Source organism: Balaenoptera musculus, chromosome 5, assembly GCF_009873245.2.
Source record: "Balaenoptera musculus isolate JJ_BM4_2016_0621 chromosome 5, mBalMus1.pri.v3, whole genome shotgun sequence".
Classification (NCBI taxonomy): domain Eukaryota; kingdom Metazoa; phylum Chordata; class Mammalia; order Artiodactyla; family Balaenopteridae; genus Balaenoptera; species Balaenoptera musculus.
In genome coordinates this window covers 116397715-116418226 of record NC_045789.1, presented here as the reverse complement: position 1 = coordinate 116418226, position 20512 = coordinate 116397715, and the positions used below count along the sequence as shown (strand labels likewise).

Below are 20512 nucleotides of genomic sequence, written 5' to 3'. Positions count from 1 at the left end.
TGGTCAGGGGGCGGGCCTGGGTGAGGATTCCCAACAGAAGGCAGGCGATTGGGCGGTTTGAATCTCCTACACGTGCTAAAGGGGGAACACCTGGGCTTCCTTATCCTAGTGCCCAGGTGAGGCACAGGAAGAGGCAGCGTGAGGCTTAAAAGCTATTTGCAGTCAAGTATCAAAATAGAGTTTAACTCTTTATTACAAACCTCATCCACACAATCACCAACATGTTCTTCCAATGTTACTCCACAAATCTTTCTTAAAGTTTTTCTTTCCTCTCTTACTATCTTTTTTTAGTTTTAAGTTATCCTCTTTTCTGAATATATGTGATATATTTCCGACTCATTGGATTACTGTAATTTTGTATTCAAATTCTATCCTTCACACATAGAGTTTCTAGAACACAGCAAGAATTATATACCTTTTTCCCCAAAGCATTACCTCCTCCAAAAACCTTTTGTCCTTAATTAAAACTAAAGGACGTCTTTACCATTGTACATGCAATCTGATTGATCTATTTGTTTATTTTTCTCCTATCTTTTATTTATCATTCATCAATCTACCTCCTTCAATAAGTTCTTTAAATGGGAGCCATGTCTACTAGTTACTGCATCATGTTAATCACCTCTGTGTCTGGCAGAGGGAATGACAATAACAACTGCTGAACATGTGAACATTTGGGGCTCAGGACCACAAAGACCCCAATCATCATCGAAGGCTCCCTATCCATGGAATTACATTTCTTTGATACAATCTGAGATTTAGAATTACATTAAATAGTTAGAATTATTTTAATTAAGAATGAGATCAAAGCTCAAATAATTCAAAACACATTTTCAGTCTTTATGTAATTTAGAAAATATATTTCTAGCTAATGATGAGCAGGTGATAAAGTAAGTTACACTTCTTCAATTTCTCCTTAATGTGTTTGGTGGCTTTTCCCACTGCACACTCTTAGGAAGGGCTTCACTTCAAGATCACAAAGGCACTGCCTACTTTGAATAAAACTGCATTTGCATAAAAACTCATTAATGACCAAAATACCATATTCTAAAATTTCAGCAAATAATAGCATGTGAATAAAAATTTTTTTAAGTTTTCAACATAACATTTTGAAATGGAAATATTAGACAGAATAATTATGTATGTTCAGTTTTTTCCCAACATGTAATGCATCTGAACCTTTAATTTACCTGCATATACAATAATGGATTTCAAAAGTAACTAAACAGAAATTTGAATATAACTTCATTATTAATTATTTTCTATTATGTTAAAGGGGAGAGACTAAAATATTGCAGAGTACATGGAGTGGGTTTTTTTTCAGTCTTTGTACATGAAATTAATAGTATTTAATGTATTCTTAACGTATTTGACACGAGAATTCACATCACTAATATTTGGGAGATATTACCTAGAGCAAAAAAATGCATCTTTAGCAAGATATAATTTTGCTCTACAGTTTGATCCTAGATATTCTCCAAAACTGACAAAGCTATACACAATAAAGATTAGGAATCAAATATCTGTTTTCATTTGAGAGTAATCAGTATATAATGTAAAAGAGATAAGATCATCCAGGGATTTGATTTAAAAGTAAAATAATTGTAGGTCACTTTTATTTATATTTTACTAATACTAAACTATGAGTCATTATGCAATCAATTAAAAAATTAAAAATCTTCAAATAATTGTCTTCCTGTATTTACATGCAGCAGTTTTACACGATGAGAAATACAGTGTAATTTAAACACATCACAATGGTCTTCATATGGGTACATGGAGAGTGTTTCATAAATTTGGAAAGTCAATTTAAATCTTCATGTTTATAGTTGTACAAATATTTTTGTGTGCCTCTCTCTCCTTAAGCTAATTTTCAGAGTTCTAAAATAATGTAACAAAAATAAATAGCATACTTGGCTTTCCAAAAAAATCTGAATTGCCATATATATGAATTTTAATTGATAAAAAATGATTTAAGTAATTATTATTAAGATATGTTGATATCTTGATTTCATAGTTAAGCTGATTAGATGAGTAACATGCTTTAATAGTAGATAGTTTCTTCAAAGGCATTTTTTAAAATGGTGTCAATTTGTAATTGTGAATCCACATGGAGAAAAATGTTAATGACTGTATGCTTTGATACTGCCTTCATTTTTCATAATTCAGAGAGAAGTATATAATATACTTCTTTTATCTGGGGCAGAAAATAAAATAAAATGTGAAATTCTGAGGTAATAGGTACCTACCTGAACATCATGGGTGATCATCACTGCTTCCTTCTTCCCTCCAATCACCAATATCCATAACCATGCACTTATCTAAGGACGATGCCATCTTCTTCCTGAGAGGGAGGAGATGGTACATATGGAGATGCACTTTTCCAACAAAAAATCAAGTTGCTGCTTAAAAAGTTGACCAAATGCAGGCAGGCTTTGCAACGTATCCCTCCGAGCTAATGGAGACTGTGGAAATGCTCGTCACATATAGGCCCGTCATGGGTCACTGTTACAGACCTTCAGCCATACAGTAGTTGGGTACAGTTTAATACCCAACGCATAGATTAATAACTTAATTTAGGGTTGTAGTTTTTGAGTGAATTTTTTTAAGTAGTAAGACTCAGCTTCTATGTCCATATTTCATTCAAACCCAGGCAGACTGTTTGTATCCTAGCAAGAAATATTTATTCTTTACCATTCCTACTAAAGTCCATTAAAACTTTCAAAAAGGCCTCAAGAAATTATATTCATTGGAGAGTCTAGGTCTGAGATAAATGCAGGTGTAACTTCTGATAATACATGTTTACAGTTAGTGGTCTGTTTTGTCCTGAAGAAAAATGTTCTGTCACTGAATTTTATTCATGTTTCTTGCACATCCACATGATGTGATGATCCACACGGCCCTAGCATTTCTAGAGAGCTGACATGGATTCCTCTCACCTTCATAATAGGGGATTTTTTTCAGTTGAAGTATAGTTGACTTATTAGTTTCAGGTGTCCAACATAGTGATTTCACATTCATGTGTTACACATTGTTCACCATAAGTCTAGTAATGATGTCACTATACAAGTTATTAAATATTAACTATATTCTGTATGCTGTACATTACACCACCTGACTTATTTATTTTATAACTGGTAGTTTCTACCTCTTAATCCCCTTCACCTATTTTGCCCAATCCACACAACCTCTCCTTTGCTGTCTCTTTTTCTTGTCTGATTGCTGTGGCCAGGACTTCTAACACTACATTGAATACAAGAGGCAATAGCGGGTAACCTTGTGTTACTCCTGATCTTAGAGGAAAAGTTTTTAGCTTTTCACCATTGATTATTGTTAGCTGTGGGCTTGTTATATATATATATATATATATATATGTATGTGTGTGTGTGTGTATGGCCTTTATTTTGTTGAGGTACGTTCCCTCTATATCCACTTTGTTGAGAGTTTTATCATAAATGGATATTAAATTTCATCAAATGCTTCTGCCACATCTATTGAAATGACGATGATTTTTGTGTATTTTTTTAAATTAGTGTGTCACACTGTTTGATTTGTGGATATTGAACCATCCTTGAATCCCTGGAATAAATCCCTCTTGATCACAGCATGTGATCCTTTGAATGTGTTGTTGAACTTGGTTTTCCAATATTTTGTTGAGAATTTTTGCATTTATGTTCATCAGGGTTATTGGCCTGTAATTTTATTTTTTCAGAGTTTTTATCTGGTTTTGATATCAGGGCTTCCTGGAATGAATGTGGAAGTTTGTTTTCTTCTTCAATTTTCAGAAGAGTTTAAGAAGGATAGGTTTTAATTCTTCCCTAAATATTTGCTAGAATTTCCCTATAAAGTTGTCTTGTCCTGGGCTTTTGTCTGTTGGGAGAATTTTGATTACTGATTCAATTTCATTACTAATGATCAGTCTGGTCAGATTTGCTATCTCTTCCTGATTCAGTGTTGGAAAATTGTTTCTAGGAATTTATCTATTTCTTCTAGGTTGTGCAATTTGTTTGCATATAATAGTCTGCAGTAATCTCATATGATCCTTTGTATTTCCGTGGTGTCAGTTGTAACTTTTCCTCTTTCATTTCTGTTTTTATTGAGTTGGGTCCTCTCTCTTTTTCTTCATGAGTCTGGCTAAGGTTTATCAATTTTGTTTACCTTTTCAAAGAACCAGCTCCCAGTTTCATTGATCTTTTCTATTGCTTTTTTGGTCTGTATTTCATTTACTTCCGCTATGATCTTTGTTATTTCCTTGCTTCTACTAACCATGAGCTTTGTTTTCTTTTCTAGTTCCTTTATGTGTAAGATGAAATTTTTGAGATTTTTGTTTGTTTGCTGAGGTAGGCTTCAATAGCTATCAACTTCTCTTTTAGATGCAGATAATATAACCCTGTCCCATGCTCAGCATTAAACTCGAGACTTGAATTATTAAGGCATATCAAACTTGAAACAGAAACTATGGTTTCTTATTCTGATTAGGTATCATATGTGAATATGGTAATGCTGTATTTAGAATACACTTTATTGTCTTTTCAGATGTTCTAGTTTACTAACTGTAGATGGTTAGAGTAAATGTTCTACTCTGAAAATTTACCACTTGCATCTTGTGTTTGGAAGGGATACAGTAAATTTTAAAACTCCTAAAATTTTTCTCATAGATGCATGAGAATGTTTTAATAGTATTTCATAATATTTATCATTTCAAATTTTAATTTAGTAAAAACAACTATATAACTTACATTTTATTTGAATGCAGAATGTCATGCTTTAGGAAAGAAAACAGTTCACTACTGAGATTTGATGATGTTATTAAATTTCTTTCATTTGTCATTTAATTTACCACTAGATGGACAGAGTCAGGAGTAATATTATAGGTATTAAAACTCCAAAATTCTAGGAGAAATAGAGGTTACACTGCAAAAAAAAGTTTTCACTGGTATTGGCCTCACAGTCATGCTGAGAGTTTTAAAATACATCAGCATCAGTGTATCACACTAAAGGAACATGAGATAAATTTGATTCTTCTGCTTTGAACGGTTTATTCCTTTAATCCTGAAACTACTTTCCAATTTTTTAAAAAATAGGTGCACTTTGTTAATATTTTTAGCTTCTACAGCCATATTCAGTGATTATCCAGGGTTAACTGGGTTATGAGTGACTGATTATTTTGGTCTCTCCATTAGGCAACCTAAAAGGTATACAATCAATTTCTGACTTTGAATCACACATGAAAAAGACTAATACTAGCTAAGAAGTACTTAATGCAGAAGACAGAAGTGGAGATTCAATAGACCCTTACAATTTCAGTCCAAGTGTCTACTGAATTAGAGAAAAATCTTCAAAACAGAACACATAAATGTATCAAATTAATTTTCTATTGCTTATATACAATTATGTTTATTCTTGAAGTTATTTAGTTGTAGACTATAAAGACTGTAAATATTCATGCTTTGAAAATAAATGCCATTTGTCTGTGATGTTTCAATTATTTTCTCAAAACTTCAGATCTTTTATATGCAGGTATTTCAAGTAGGTCTCAAGCCATTTTATGAAAGCAAATATTCATGTTTGATTAACAATGTATGAATATTTAAGTGAATAATATTATATTGAAACTGAAGTAATTTTAACAGATGTAAACTTGCCACCAATGGAATGTGAAAATCCCAACAGAAAATGTGATTGCAGCTTAAAATCTAGAAGTTTATTTGGATATTATAACTGGCATTTCATGGACTGAAGTAACATGATTATGCAGTGTGTCTTAAAGGTAGTCTATAATAAAATAAGGGTTAACATTCTTTGCATTTTCTTTCTGAAAGTTTTAAAATTCATATTTCATTGGTATATCTGGTATATCATGTATTACTAGAAGCAAACTAATTATTTCTTTAATACAGCAAAAATGCAGCTTTGACCAGCTTCATTATTCTTCCTTGAAATTAAAACTGCGTTCCTGTGATAAAACTATATCAAGTTGTTATGAAGATACATTGTGTTTCAGAACCTAGCAAACTTAAGTAGAATTGAAGTTTTTTATGCATGTGAAGGTGTACATTTGGAAGAAAATGCTACATTTTGCAATAATAACTGTCTTGTATTCCCTTTTTCATGATATGCTTGAATGTAGAATTAGACAATGAAAGAGTTACAATATAACCTGTCCATTATTTTATAATGTATAATCTCAAATAAATGTTTCCATAAAATAATAAAATTGACTAAGTATAAATTATGTATATATGTGTACTTTTGTGATCTGTATGTACTAAGAATGAATTAGCATGTCATTGTCTTTGTTAACTAACAAAATGGATTTGTAAACTTACATAAATATTTTCTAGCTCGTGTTGGCAAATTTTACTTAAAAAAAATATTTTCCAAACTCAACTTAACTTTAGTAGCCACTGGCAAAAAAAAAAAAAAGTGGAAACCTCAACAAAATAAATAAGCCCCATGTGTCAAAAAATAACATAGAAGTTGGAAATACTAGATGACTTTTAAGAATGAAATAAAGGAAAGCTACAGTACCTATTGCCCACCAGCTTACTGAAGTATTATTTGATAAAGCACTGCTTTGGAAAAGTAAGACAGCAGAATTTATCCTACAGTATACTAAGGACTGATATGAGTTAATTCTAGTCAGATTGAATCAATATTCTTATGTCAGACTAAATTAGACCCTGCTGTAAGAAATACCCAGGATAAAACTAAGGGTCACATACAAAACCAACACACCAAAACTACAAAACATTTTTGAGAAGAGTTAACAGAAAACTAAATAAGTGGAGGGATATTTTTTGTTTGGAACATTTCACATTTTAAAGATGTCAATCCTGTTAATGCATTCTCTGCCAAAATACCAATAGTGCGCACTCGCTCTCTCTGATTAAAATAGCAAAATCAACCTTGAAAGAGCATAAAGATGCATGATTTCATCTACCAGTTATGAAGGGCTACTGAAAGAAAAACCCTCAAAAAATCTACAGAAACCAAGAGAGGGTGGTATAGATGCTAGGGTAGCAGATTGGAACAGAACAGAAAGTCTCAAAACCAACCTACATGTACAGTTAACTGATAACATTTCAGTGTAGCGAGGAGAAGATGGTCTCTGCAATAAATTCTGTTGGGTCAACTAATTGTGCATATGGAAAAATTAAATATTATTTTACCTGACACACAAATATTAACTCTTAATGAATTGTATATTAAACTATGAAAGTTAACAAATTACTTAAAAATAATAAAATATTTCTATTAACTTGTAAGCAAAGATTTTTTAAACAGGACACAAAAGTGCTAATCATAAAGAAAATATATTGATAAATTTGACAAGATTATAAGTTTTTTATTCAAAAAGAAACTATAAGAGAATGAAAAGGCAAACCACAGAGTGAGAGACAATATTATAATATATATATATATCAAAAAAAAGGCCTGTATACTTTTAAAATTAAAAGTAAAAAAATAAGTAAGAATTGGGTAGGCTCTACCTGATGAAGTATCCCCAAATAGCAGGTAAATATGTGAAGATGTGTTTAAATTCACTAATAATTATGGAAATATAAATAAAACCTCAATTCAGCATCACTACAGCCCATTAGAGTGGTTAGAGTGAGAAATACAGACAATACTACGTGTTGATGAGAATATGGTAAAAATAGAATTCTTATACACAGCTGATGGAAGGGTAACTTGACATATATCCTTTAGAAAACCATTTAGCAATAATTAACCTAGACCAAACATCTGCAAACAAAATGGTACAGTACCTCCACCTTAAGGTGGAAATACATTCATGAGCACACTAAAACACATGTTGAAGATATTCATAGTAGCACTAATCCTAACAGCAAAAAAATGTAGAAGTAAAATCACGTGTCCATTGATAAGTATTTAGATAAATGTAACTGAGATATATTCATACAACTTAATTATAGCAATTAAAATGAGCAAATTATATCCATACACAACAAAGTGGATAGGTATCAAAAACACAGCATCACAAGCAAGAAGCCAGTCATAAAAGAATATAGATTATATAATTCCTTTTATCAAAAATTAAATAACAAGGGAAATTATTAGGAATCAGGATAGTAGTTATACTGGAGCAAACAGTAACCAGAAGGAGAAACAAACGGGGCCTTTAAGGGTGTGCTTATGTTCTATCTCTTTATCTGTGTGCTGGTTTTATGGGTTTATTCAGTATGCAAAAATTGAGATGCACAATTTTGGTTTCTAAAATTTTCTCCTGGTATACTATATACTGATAAAACTTTGCTTAAAAGATAATACAAATGTCTACTGGCTGTTATAAATATACAACTCCATTATTATACTCTATACAGGGCTTTAAGTGAAACATGAAAAGTATTAATAACAACAGTAAAAAGCTGTGTCAAGGCCTCTGAGTGCTGAGATGAAATCTTACAGCTTTGAGTAAAGATATTAAAAAGAAAACAATATTGCAAAAACATATTGTTTTCAAATCAAGAAGTGAAAAAAAAAGTAATAACAAATTAAGCCTAAAGAAAATAGAAAATAGCAAGGAAATAGTAAACAGGGACATGAGTGCTTCCACTTTCTCTATGTATGTGGTGTTTTTTTTTTAACATTTATTTTTTCCTTCCAGTTTTCTTGAGATATGATTGAACTGTATAAGTTTAAGGTGTACAGCATAATGGTTTGACTTACATCACGGAATGATTACCACAATAAGTTCAGTGAATATTCATCATCTCATGTAGATGCAAAATTAAGGAAAAACTCTTCCTTGTGATGAGAATTCTTAAGATTTACTCTCTTAACAATGTGCATAGATAATGTAGAGCAGTGTTAGTTATCTTTATCAGGTTGTACATTGCATCCCTAGTACTTATTTGCCTTATAACTGTAAGTTTGTACTTTCTGGCCGCCTTCATCTTATTCTCTCTCCCTCCACCCCCTGCCTCTGGTAGCCACAAATCTGCTCTCCATGAATCTGTTTGTTTTTGATGTATAATTGACCTAAAACACTATGTCAGTTCCTGGTGCACAACAAAGTGATTTAATATTTTTATATATTATAAAATGATCAACAGGATAAGTCTAGTTACCATCTGTCACCATACAAAGATATTACATTATTTTTGATTATATTCCCCACACTGTACATTTCATACCCATGACTCATTTATTTTGTAACTGGAAGTTTGTACCTCTTAATCTCTGTCACCTATTTCTCTGTTTATGGTTTTAATAGTTAAAATACATGAAACAAATATGTAGTATTGAAACTGGCTATATCTAAGTAATGAATTTATAGATGCCCTTTTTAATATTTTTTCTTTTTTTTAATGTTCTTTTTTATTTTTATTTTTTTAATATCTTGTTTTTTTTGTTTTTTGGTTTTTTTGGCCATGTGGCGCGGCATGCAGAATCTTAGTTCCGACCAGGGATCAAACCCATGCCCCCTACGGTGGAAGCGCAGAGTCCTAACCACTGTACTACCATAGAATTCCCTTAATATTTTTCCTTGTGTGTCTTTGAAATGTTTTATAATAAATTATTAGATGAATAAAAATGTAGATTTGGCTTAGCTCTCTATCATAAATCATAAACATTTCTGCTGAATTTTTCTGTTATTCAATCAAACGGCGTAAGGACTTTTTCTCCACTAAAATGTTTTAAATACAGAAAATTTTTTACCCTTTACACACCTTTAAGTTTATATAGACATCACGGAATGACGAATATTTTTAAATGGTCACAGGAGTCAGGGAAACATAGTTACTATGGGGATAGTGCCAGCTCATAAATTGTACTTATTGTTCAAATGTCTCTGAAGTCACGATTAACTGCATGCGTTTTTCACCTAGAGCTAAAACTTTGCTCCCTACACCAAGATCAAAACGTTAATGTGCTTTCTATCTTATGTAACAGTAGTTCTGTCTGTTTTCTCCTGAAAGCAGCTTATGCAGCTTAGAATTAAAGGTGCCTTGGAACTTTTCAAAACATAAATTAAAACCTGAAGCTATATTTATGCTCCAACGATAACTTTGAATAAAATGTCTCTTTAACCTCAAACATCTGAATAACTTTGATGTAAATTTCCCCATTTTCATTATTTTTCTGCACTTCAGTCTCAACTTTTAAAGTAAATTTTTGTTCTAGCATGCACATTCAATCTAGTCCAGATGGAAATTGATACACACATATATAATACAAATGAATGCTTCATGTGTGCATGTGCATCTGTATCTATCTATCTTCCCACCTACCTACCTATTTGCATGTCATACTTCTAAAATTAGCATTGTTTCAATTTGTTTGGTCCTATCTACTTTGAAATATCTAATAAAATTAAAAGAATGTGAGATTTTAAAAGGTACTAAGAGATGCATTTTCTAAAATTTTAAGATAATTTATAAATATTTCTTATGCTTTCTATTTATTTCTATCTACATTATATACTTTGTTCAGAATTCCACCATCTGTGGTAAAAAAAATGGCAATAATCACTTAATTCATCTTCCTATTTCCAAACATAACCCATCAAATCCATTATCTACCTATCTATCACAAGTACCTTTTAAAGAATAATTTAATTATTTGATAAATACATTGTCCCAATAGATAAAGTCCAAAGTCTCTTCCATAACACACAAAATCTGACACTCATTTACACCCTCAACTAACCCGTTCCCTTCTTGCTTAATCATCATCAATAATAAAGTGCTTTCTCATTTACACAATCTTATTTCACTCTTCTGTGTCTTTCTTTATGCTTCCTACATGAATGACCATATTCCTTTTTACCATAGTTTTTATTTTTCATTTTATTCTTAAGTTCTCACCTGTTTCTAAAAAGCCTAGCCATATCCAATCCCTGTATTTTTTTCCAAGTACATCCTTCACTCAGCTCAGATTGCCTCTCATCTGTTCTCTGTAATACCCTACATTTCTATATACTTATCACTGTCCCCGAAGGGTAGATAATTTATATATATCCCAGTTATTGAATATACATATAATATACAAATATATATATTCACATACATACATACAGATATACATTATAAACATATATGCACATATGTGTATATATAACTGCACATAAATGTATATACATATCTACATGAATATGTAATTTAAAATGTTTCAATATTAATGTGTGGTGGTTTTATTACTCATTTAAATGCCACTGAGGAAACTGAGCTCATTCATTTGTCTCTGTTTAGCTATATAATAGAGAGCATAGATTTGAACCCAAGAATACCTGAGCTAAATAAGCTAGTGCTTATTTCACAATGCTACATGTTTCTAATTGATGTATCAGAATTAAATGAAGTGAATCATCATAAGATAAATGGCTCAGTATCATATTTTAAACAAGAAACTTGTTTTTCAACTTTTTTTCCTCTGAAAGTATTTTCATACCCAAAATAGATAATTATTATACATTCCAAAAATTATTAAATATGTCATTATGCTTAATTTAAATTATTTAAACTGATATATAATTATGGAGCTGGCAGATAATATCCATAATCTTAGTGAAAGCTAATATATAGTTACTAAAGAGTTCAAACATATTATTAAAATTGAATACAATTAGAAATAAAGAAGCTGATTTCTAAATATGAAAGACATTTTTTTACTTCAAAAATTTTCTATGTAAAATGTATAGATCCATGAATGAAGCAATTAATTCATATATCCAAAATTATACCAGAGTACTGTAAAAACATTTACTATTTGTAAAAGGAACTAAATTAACTTTTCTTTATATTGACATCCATTACATCATCAGGTTTTCTTCCATATGCATAAAACATAATTTGGTGTCATAAATCTAGATGCAGCCAAAAATACAAGCCCACATATAACATCCTCCTTATGCAAATTGTGCATCTGTTGCTGTATAAGGAGGCCAAATACTTTCTCCAACTAGACTCAGAAATTCATAATACAGGAAAGATAAAATCAATCAAAACCAAATTCTATTAGAAATATTTAAAATGGTAATATATTCATACAATATCATTATGTGCATGGAGTCACTTTAAATTTCATAGGATATTTGGACATTAAATCATACTTTCATAATCCAATACCCATTGTTCCCAACAAAGAAAAGTTTCCTTCGCATTTTAATCAGTATAATTATTACTTCTCAAACTATTTTACATTATCATATTAACAATTTCTTTTCTGGTTAATATTAAAATCTTCCCAATAGTCATCTATAACAGGAGGTTAAAGCAAGGGTAAAGTAACATGACATTTTTCTTAAATGTAAATATTATATAGAATCATTTTCTCTGTATAAGGAAATATTGCTTGTATATTCATGCTTTTATTTGCATTAATAATATGTATGACTTAAACATAAATAATGCCTTATAGTTTTAGAAACATGTTTACATAACTTTTTTTTTTTTTTTTTGGCTGCTCCACAGGGCATGCGGGATCTTAGTTCCCTGACCAGGGATCAAACCCGCGCCCGCTGCAGTGGAAGCGTGGAATCTTAACCACTGGACTGCCAGGGAGTATATTAAAAAGTCTGGCTCCAGGCCTAGATCCTATGTGTGATCTTTCAATTCTGACTGTAGGCCATCACAAGGCTTCACCTGGCAAGTCTCAAAGGGGAAAGAAAGTAGCCCTCTGTGCACAAGACTGAGTGCACATCTAAGGCATTACAGTTTTCTGGAGAGAAATGTAAACCCAGATCCACTGGCCTCCTCTAAGTCCCTCCCTGGCCAGCCATGCTCTGAAGCCTGTTTCTATTCTTAGCCCAGGTGTCTTCATTCAGAGGTCTCCTGGTGGAGGGGATGGAAGTTTAGGCTGAAGCACTGTTCAGGAGCTCCTGCTTAGACCTCCTTTTGGGGTAGGGGAGCCTTGACTAAGATACTTCTCCACTCTAACTCAGTACTTTTCTACTCCTAGCCCTTCCCTCTCTCCCATCCCCAAGCTCCCTGGGTCCACAAAATGTCAGGAGTCTTTTATTCAAGTCTTCTCAGCAGTGAGAGTATTACCCCCACTTGTGCTACGTGTCATCAGACTGACACTTCCCAATACCAGTCCAGGGGAAAAATGGAACATTCCTGCCTCTCTTTTTGGCTTCCTGCCTACTCTGTTGCAGTAAATGAATAAAGGCTTGATTCTCATTTTCAGTTTGGCTCCTTGTCCTAACTGACCACTTCTACACCCAGAAGTTCAAAACTTAATCTTATGTTTCTCCCAACCACTCTGTGAAGACAGTTGATCAACTATTAATCCCAATATATCAAAGAGAAAATCTGATACTCATGTAGAAAATTATGTGCTTTAAATATAAGACATGTTTTACTGAATTCTGCCAATGACATTTAAGATTTGCTAAATGTGCATTGCTACTAGATTTGTGCTTCACTAAATACTTTTGAATTTATTATCTACATATTTAATAAGAACTGAGTGATGTTAGGTATTACATTATTCACAGGAGAAACAAAATCTAATACTTATGTTGCCCGTGGGTAGAGCTCAATACAAAAGTAATGATCTCCAAAATATACAATTTATGAAACAATTACTGATACCGACCTCTCTTTACAAAGTGATTTGTATTTTATTCTAAAGATGTTTCTGAGCCTATCTATTGCAATTGTTTTTTCTCCTAAGGGTATGATGCACTTGCATCAATGTCAGTGACCAGAGATTCACTATAAATAATCTGTAATGATGAGGCAGGGGAAAGGGATGTAATTCGAAGGATTCATGACAAGGGGTTCTCTTCCACCTCCCACTAGGGTGTCCTGCCACGTATTGTCACCAACGTTTTAGATCACTGATAAAACAAATAAAAACAAAATCAACAACAACAAAAAGAAGTGAAAGCCAAGCACTCTGCACCCCTTCTCAAAAGTATATTTTTTAAATGTTTACTTTGTATAGTAATATAATAGTAATATATTTCTTGTTTCCAAACTTAAAATTCTCAAAACAATACACTGTAAAAGTCTAGTTTCCATCCTTGTGCCCCAAATAAGTAGTCCTGAATCTAACGCAGATAAAAAAAAACAGTGTCTTGAAGAAAATTCTGAAAATACTGTATGCATATTCGAAACAACACATATATTCTGTTTTTCTGCTTTTTTTTCACACTAATGGCATTATAGTATTAACAATATTCAGTAATTTACTTTCTTATATTTATATCTGTTTCATATATTTATGTCTGTATTCTTAGTGGTCAATTCATACCAGTGCATATACCCATTCCTCATTCACATTTCAGCTACACAGAAACTTGACTGACATAACTTATTTACCCAGCAATAAATGGATGAGCATCTTGTTTCAACATTATTTTGCCATCAGAAATAATGGTGCAATCAGCAATAGTGCAATAAATAACCCTGCATACATTATTTTTTGTATGTACAAATGTATCTGTAGAATCAACTACTTGAATGAAAATTACCAGGAAAAATGATTGTAGAATGGCATCTTTGAAAAATATAGTTTTAAAGTGATTTATTTGCTATTAATTACTTAATGTCTGTGACAACCACTAGAATATTAGCTCTGTAACTCTGTCTTTGATAAAATTTAGTGCCACTCCAAAGTGTAATAACACTGTTTTGCATCATGTCCTTGTTGCTGTTATTGAATGAATGAATTCTATGGACATTATGAAATGACAGGTTGCTTATCTAATAGCTGCCTATATATCCTTAAGCTACATACTCTCTCTCTGGAACACTTGGCATCATTAACTATTTTTTCCATTTTAAAACATTTTATACTACTATTGGCTTCTTTTGGCTTACCACTCTCTCCTAGCTTATACCTTTATACTATTGGCTTAACCTCTTATGCTACTGGCTTCTCTTTTTCATTTTTTTGCTGTTGTTCTCTGGGCCTTGTTCAAATACCTAAATGTATTTGTTGGAGTGCCTCATGGACTCATCTATACTTATCTAAATAATCTCATCTGGTCCCTTGTTTTTACTTACCATGCTGTGCCTTCCCACAGACATACCTTCAGCACTGATCTTTAGATGTTCATGTTAAACTGCCTTCCTGGATGTTTGAAAACATCCCAGTTTTAAGTGCATCACACCACCACTATCCACTCTGTTGCAAATGCTGGAATGCACTACTAATATGCATGTCTAGGCCAAAATTCTCTCTTAGCTACATTATTCACTAGGCTCCTAACTTTTCTTGAATCTTGTTCCCCTAAAAATCCATTCTTCCTACAGCAGACACAGTGATCACTTACCATGCTAACGCAGGTACCGTCACTTCTCTTCTTCAAGCCATGGAGCGGCTGCTCACTGTTCTTGCTTTCCTTTCTTATGTCATCCACTCTTCTTCCTGATCATCATTCTCTGTCAGGCACAGTGGTCACCTTTACCTTCTACTATTCATTTGTCAAATATTTATTGAACAACTATTATGTGCCAGTCTTTACCTTCACTGACAGGAACACTGCTGATAAAAAATGGGAGGTAGTCAAAAGGTACAAACTTCTGGCTATAAATAAATAAGTCATGAGGATGTAATGTACAGCATGTGACTATAGTTAACAATAGCATATTGCGTATTTGAAAGTTGCTATGACAGTAGATCTTAAAAGTTCTCATCACAATGAAGAAAACAATTGTAACTATGTATGGTAATGAATGTAGCTAGACTGTGCTGATCATTTCATAATATATACAAATAATGAATCATTATGTTGTACACCTGAGACTAATGTAACATTATGTCAATTATATCTCAATTAGAAATTTTTTAAAAGGGAAAAATCCCTGTTTTTATAATGCTTAATTATTTTCAGAGGAAAACAGGAAATAAAACACAAATAAATACATAATATGGCAGTGGTAGAAAGTACTAAGAATGAGGAAAAAATAAACAGGTTAAGGTTAAGGGTCATAAAGTGATGAGAGATAACAGTATTTACAATAGGGTTGCTAGTAAAAGCCATAGCTATAACTGAGGAACAGAACAGTAGGATGAAAGAGGAGCATTTACAAAGACCTGAAGCAGGAACATTTTCTGTGCATTGAAAGAAGAATGTGACCAATGTGGCTCGAATGGTATAGGTGAGTGAGCAAGGAGAAGGAATTGAGGATAGTTTATCAGGAGGGTAAGATTATGTAGAGCCTTGTTTGATATGAAAGTTCTTTGGCTTTCATTGTGAGAGTAGAACCACAGAGATATGACACGATCTAACTTCAGTTCTGGAAAGATCACTCTCAGGGTAATGTGGAAATACAGTGGGTGGATATGGAAACAAGGATAAAAAGAGGGAGACTTTTTGGAGGCCAACGCAAAAATCTAAGTAAAGGTGATGGTGCCATGAACAGGCTAAATAGTGGAGTTATTCAAAAGTTACCTGATTCAGAATGCATTTGAAACTAGATTTGCTAAAGAATTTTGTGTGAAAGATGAAATAGAGGCATCCAGGATGGAACTGTGCATTTTTGTTGTTTGTTTTCAGCTTAAGCAATTAGAAGATGCAGCAAATTGACCAATTTTAGAAAAAGCAGCTATTGGGGGTGGAGTCTTGCCTTGTTCACAGGTCAGTTATCTGAGGTGGATCCAGAAAAGGGGAAAAAGGGACGGCGCCCCTCGTCTCTGCCTGCGCTGGGCCTGCGGTGGGCTCTTGGTGCTCCAGCCAGGTGTCAGGGCTGTGTCACTGAGGTGGGAGAGCCGAGTTCAGGACACTGGTCCACAAGAGACCTCCCAGCTCCATGTAATATCAAACGGAGAAAATCTCCCAGAGATCTCCATCTCAACGCCAAGACCCAGCTCCATTCAACGACCAGCAAGCTACAGTGCTGGACACCTTATGCCAAACAACTAGCAAGACAGGAACACAGCCCCATCCATTAGCAGAGAGGCTGCCAAATCATAATAAGGCCCCAGACACCCCAAAACACACCACCGGACGTGGACCTGCCCACCAGAAAGGCAAGATCCAGCCTCATCCACCAGAACATAGGCACTAGTCCCCTCCACCAGGAAGCCTCTACAACCCGCTGAACCAACCTTAGCCACTGGGGGCAGACACCAAAAACAACGGGAACTACGAACCTGCAGCCTGCGAAAAGGAGACCCCAAACACAGTAAGATAAGCAAAATGAGAAGACAGAGAAACACACAGCAGATGAAGGAGCAAGGTAAAAACCCACCAGACCTAACAAATGAAGAGGAAATAGGCAGTCTACCTGAAAAAGAATTCGGAATAATGATAGTAAAGATGATCCAAAATCTCAGGAATAGAATGGAGAAAATACAGAAAAGGGGAAAAAGAAACAGCCAGTGAGGTTGGAGGATGGAGTTAGAAAATATTTCAAGGAAGGAATGATCAGCGCTGTCAAATGCTGCCAAAAGTTCAGGAAGACGAGGAAGGAAGAGTGAATATTGGATTAGGCAATGTAAAGGCTTTGATGACCTTGAGAACGGCCTTTTTTGTGGAATTATGGGTATATTAACCTAAGTGTGTTCAATATGCAATTAGAGGAGTGCAAGTGAAGACAGGGAACATAGACAACTCTTTCCAGGTTTTTAGTGTAAAAGAAAAAAAAAAAACATAGTTTCTACAGTGATGTGAGGTCAAGAAAATATTGTTTTAATTGAGATGGGGATAATATAGCATATGTGGATAACAATGGGAATGATCCAGTAAAAAGTGAAATTTTAAAACACGATGTGACACTGCAAGAGAGAGAGGTGGCAGATGCAATTAAGAATGGATGGGCTTCCAGGGTACTTTCAGTTCTTTCAGTTTCTGCTTTGGCTAATTTGAGGTTCTATTTTTAGTGTATAAACATTTAAGATTGTTATTTCTCCTTGGTGAACTGACCCTTTTATCAATATATAATATCTTCTTTTTTCCCTGGTGATTTTCTTTGCTTTGAGATTACTTCTGATAGTAATATAGCTACTCAAGCCTTCTTTGATTAGCTTTTGCAGAGTATAATTTTTTCTATCTGTTTGACCTTAAACTATCTATATCATTATTTTTGAAGTGAGTTTCTTATAGACAGCATATAGTTGGGTCATATTTTCTTAATATGCTTTGACAATCTATGTCTTTTAATAGATGTTTTAAAATAATTTACACAAATGTAATTATTGATTGATTTGGACTTTTTTTTTTTTTTTTCGGCTGCACCACGCGCTATGCGGGATCCCAGTTCCCCAACCAGGGATTGGAACCGCACTCCCTGCATGGGACGCATGCAATCTTAACCCCTGGACTGCCAGGGAAGTCCCTGGACTACTATTTTTTGTTATTGGTGTTCTTTCTTTTTTGTTCCTTTGTTTCCCCTTTTCTGTTTTATTTTGGGTTATTTGAATATTACGTTCCAGCTTAATTTATCATTTGTAATTTTGAGTATATCTCTTTGTATAATTTTTTTAGTTGTTATCCTAGGACTTAAAATGCATACAGACGATTTAAAATCAACATTTTTTCTACTTCAAGTGAAATTATATACATATATATATATATATATATACACACACACACATAAACTATACATATATACTATGAATATATTCTCCTCTAGAGTTCTTAAAGCACGTTTAGCAATTGAAGCGTGTGTATGCATATAAATAACATACAGATATGTGTGTGTATATATATATTACACAATTGACAAACATTTGCAAATATTGACTTAAATATTTATCATTTCTGTTGCTCATCCTTCCTTCCTGATAGTCCAGTCTTCTAGGTTTCCTTCTGGTATCATTTCCTTTCTTTCTGAAGAGCTTTCTTTAGTAACAATTTTAGACCTTATTTGCTGGCTATGAATTTTCTTAGTTTTTCTTCATCTGAGAATGTATTTTCACTGGCTATAGAATTTAGCATTGACAGTTCTTTTCTCTCAATACTTTAAATATGTTGTGCAACTCCATGGTTTCTGATGAGAAATCTCTAATTATCTGAATTATCGTTACCCTAAAGGTAATACTTTGTTTCTCTCTCTGCTGCCACTGCAGTCACCAATGCCATGGCACTGTCTATGATCCGGGGCACGAGGAAACAGAAAAAGGTAGAAGAAAAAAAAGTTACAGGGGTTTTTCTCGACTCACTCTGAGCTTTAGAAGTTGAGCTTCCTGCTCCTTAAGCCCGAAGTAGAAAGCTTCTCCTGCAGCTCTCTGTCTGCACCATCACATTCTACCCAGGTTTCCAGCTAAGCTACGTTCACGTGAGGGGGCTAGAGGCATCAGAGGGGAAAATAAAAATTAAGATCACATAGGTTCAATGGTACTTCGAATCTGGTCAGGCAGTTTCTGTTTACTTTTCAATCCTCAAATACTTTCCCCAAGCATTCTGTCTAGATCTCATTGTTGCATTCCATGGGAGAGTCAGGGTGGCATATGTGGACACCATATTACCTGAATAGAATCCTAAGGAAATTTCTTATGTTTTCACCTAGGATTAAGGAAATAAAGGATCTATAGGAATAATTTAAATGGAAAATGAAAGCAAAGAAAGTTTTCCTGTTTCCACCCTATTGTTTTCTTCTACATTTCAGTTAATACATAGACTATTTCAATACACCAAGTGTACCTATTTTATATCTGCTATCATATGCAATGCTTCTCCCATCTTGTACACAGGTATATTATGTTTTTTACCAGTCTTTATCCTAACCAAGAGACATGGATTTGAAACAATTCTGTTATCCAACCTGCCCAACCTACTCTGGGAATGATTTGATCAGTATGTCTGTGTTTTGTATGTCCAAAGCCATTGTAAAAAAGTTTGAACTTATAAAAAAAACATGATGGATAAATGTGTTGGGATATGTTCATATGTCTGAGACAATTTGTAAGAATATTAGGTCTGTCTAAAATGCTTCTGAGTCAAATAACTGAAAGAGGATATGTCACCAAAACCCTGTAATGGAGTTTCCCTACACTGACTACTACTCAAATCCCAGTTCCTCTATCAGAGTCATCAAAGTCATTCTCATGCAATGGTTTCATTTTCTGTGAAAATCACAAACACAATCACTCAAAAATATCTGCAGTCACTACACTATGAGGTTGTAGACAATTTGGAGTAACTGTCTTATAAAACTGATGAATGTTAAAATGTCCTTTGTGTTAGTTACAGGATGTGCTTACAAGCAAAATTACAGTCACTGGAATAGCTGATAGTTTCAAGAAATAAAATCACCCATTTCACAATATTTTCACAACTAGAAACCAAAGAACACAATTTTGTGATGTGAGGTGTAATGAAAAACATGTTATCATCAATTCAAACTATTTATATTTTTATATATAAAGTGAAAGCCTGTAACTTTAAATCTAACAGTGAGGAAGTGAGAATACTTTGTGCTTGTAATGAGATTTCAGTCAATCAGTGGAAGGATAAGCAAGCTGTGTTACCTTTGCCAAACTGTCAGCTTATATAACTACCTTGTGGGAAAACCACTACTAATGTTCGAGAATTCCTAATGCCTTAGAGCTCTCTTCATGTGCTATGACATGATAATAAGCTATGCCAGGCTGT

General features: G+C 33.5%; 1 long non-coding RNA gene across 1 annotated transcript in view; it reads right to left on the bottom strand.

Moving 5' to 3' along the window:
* Window positions 1–2252: 2252 nt before the first annotated feature.
* The window catches only part of LOC118895962, a 79196-nt gene continuing 60936 nt past the window's right edge, over window positions 2253–20512 (bottom strand). Inside the window, exon 3 of the long non-coding RNA XR_005020055.1 lies at window positions 2253–2341. This is a non-coding gene — a long non-coding RNA (uncharacterized LOC118895962). The remainder of the gene's footprint in view (window positions 2342–20512) is intronic.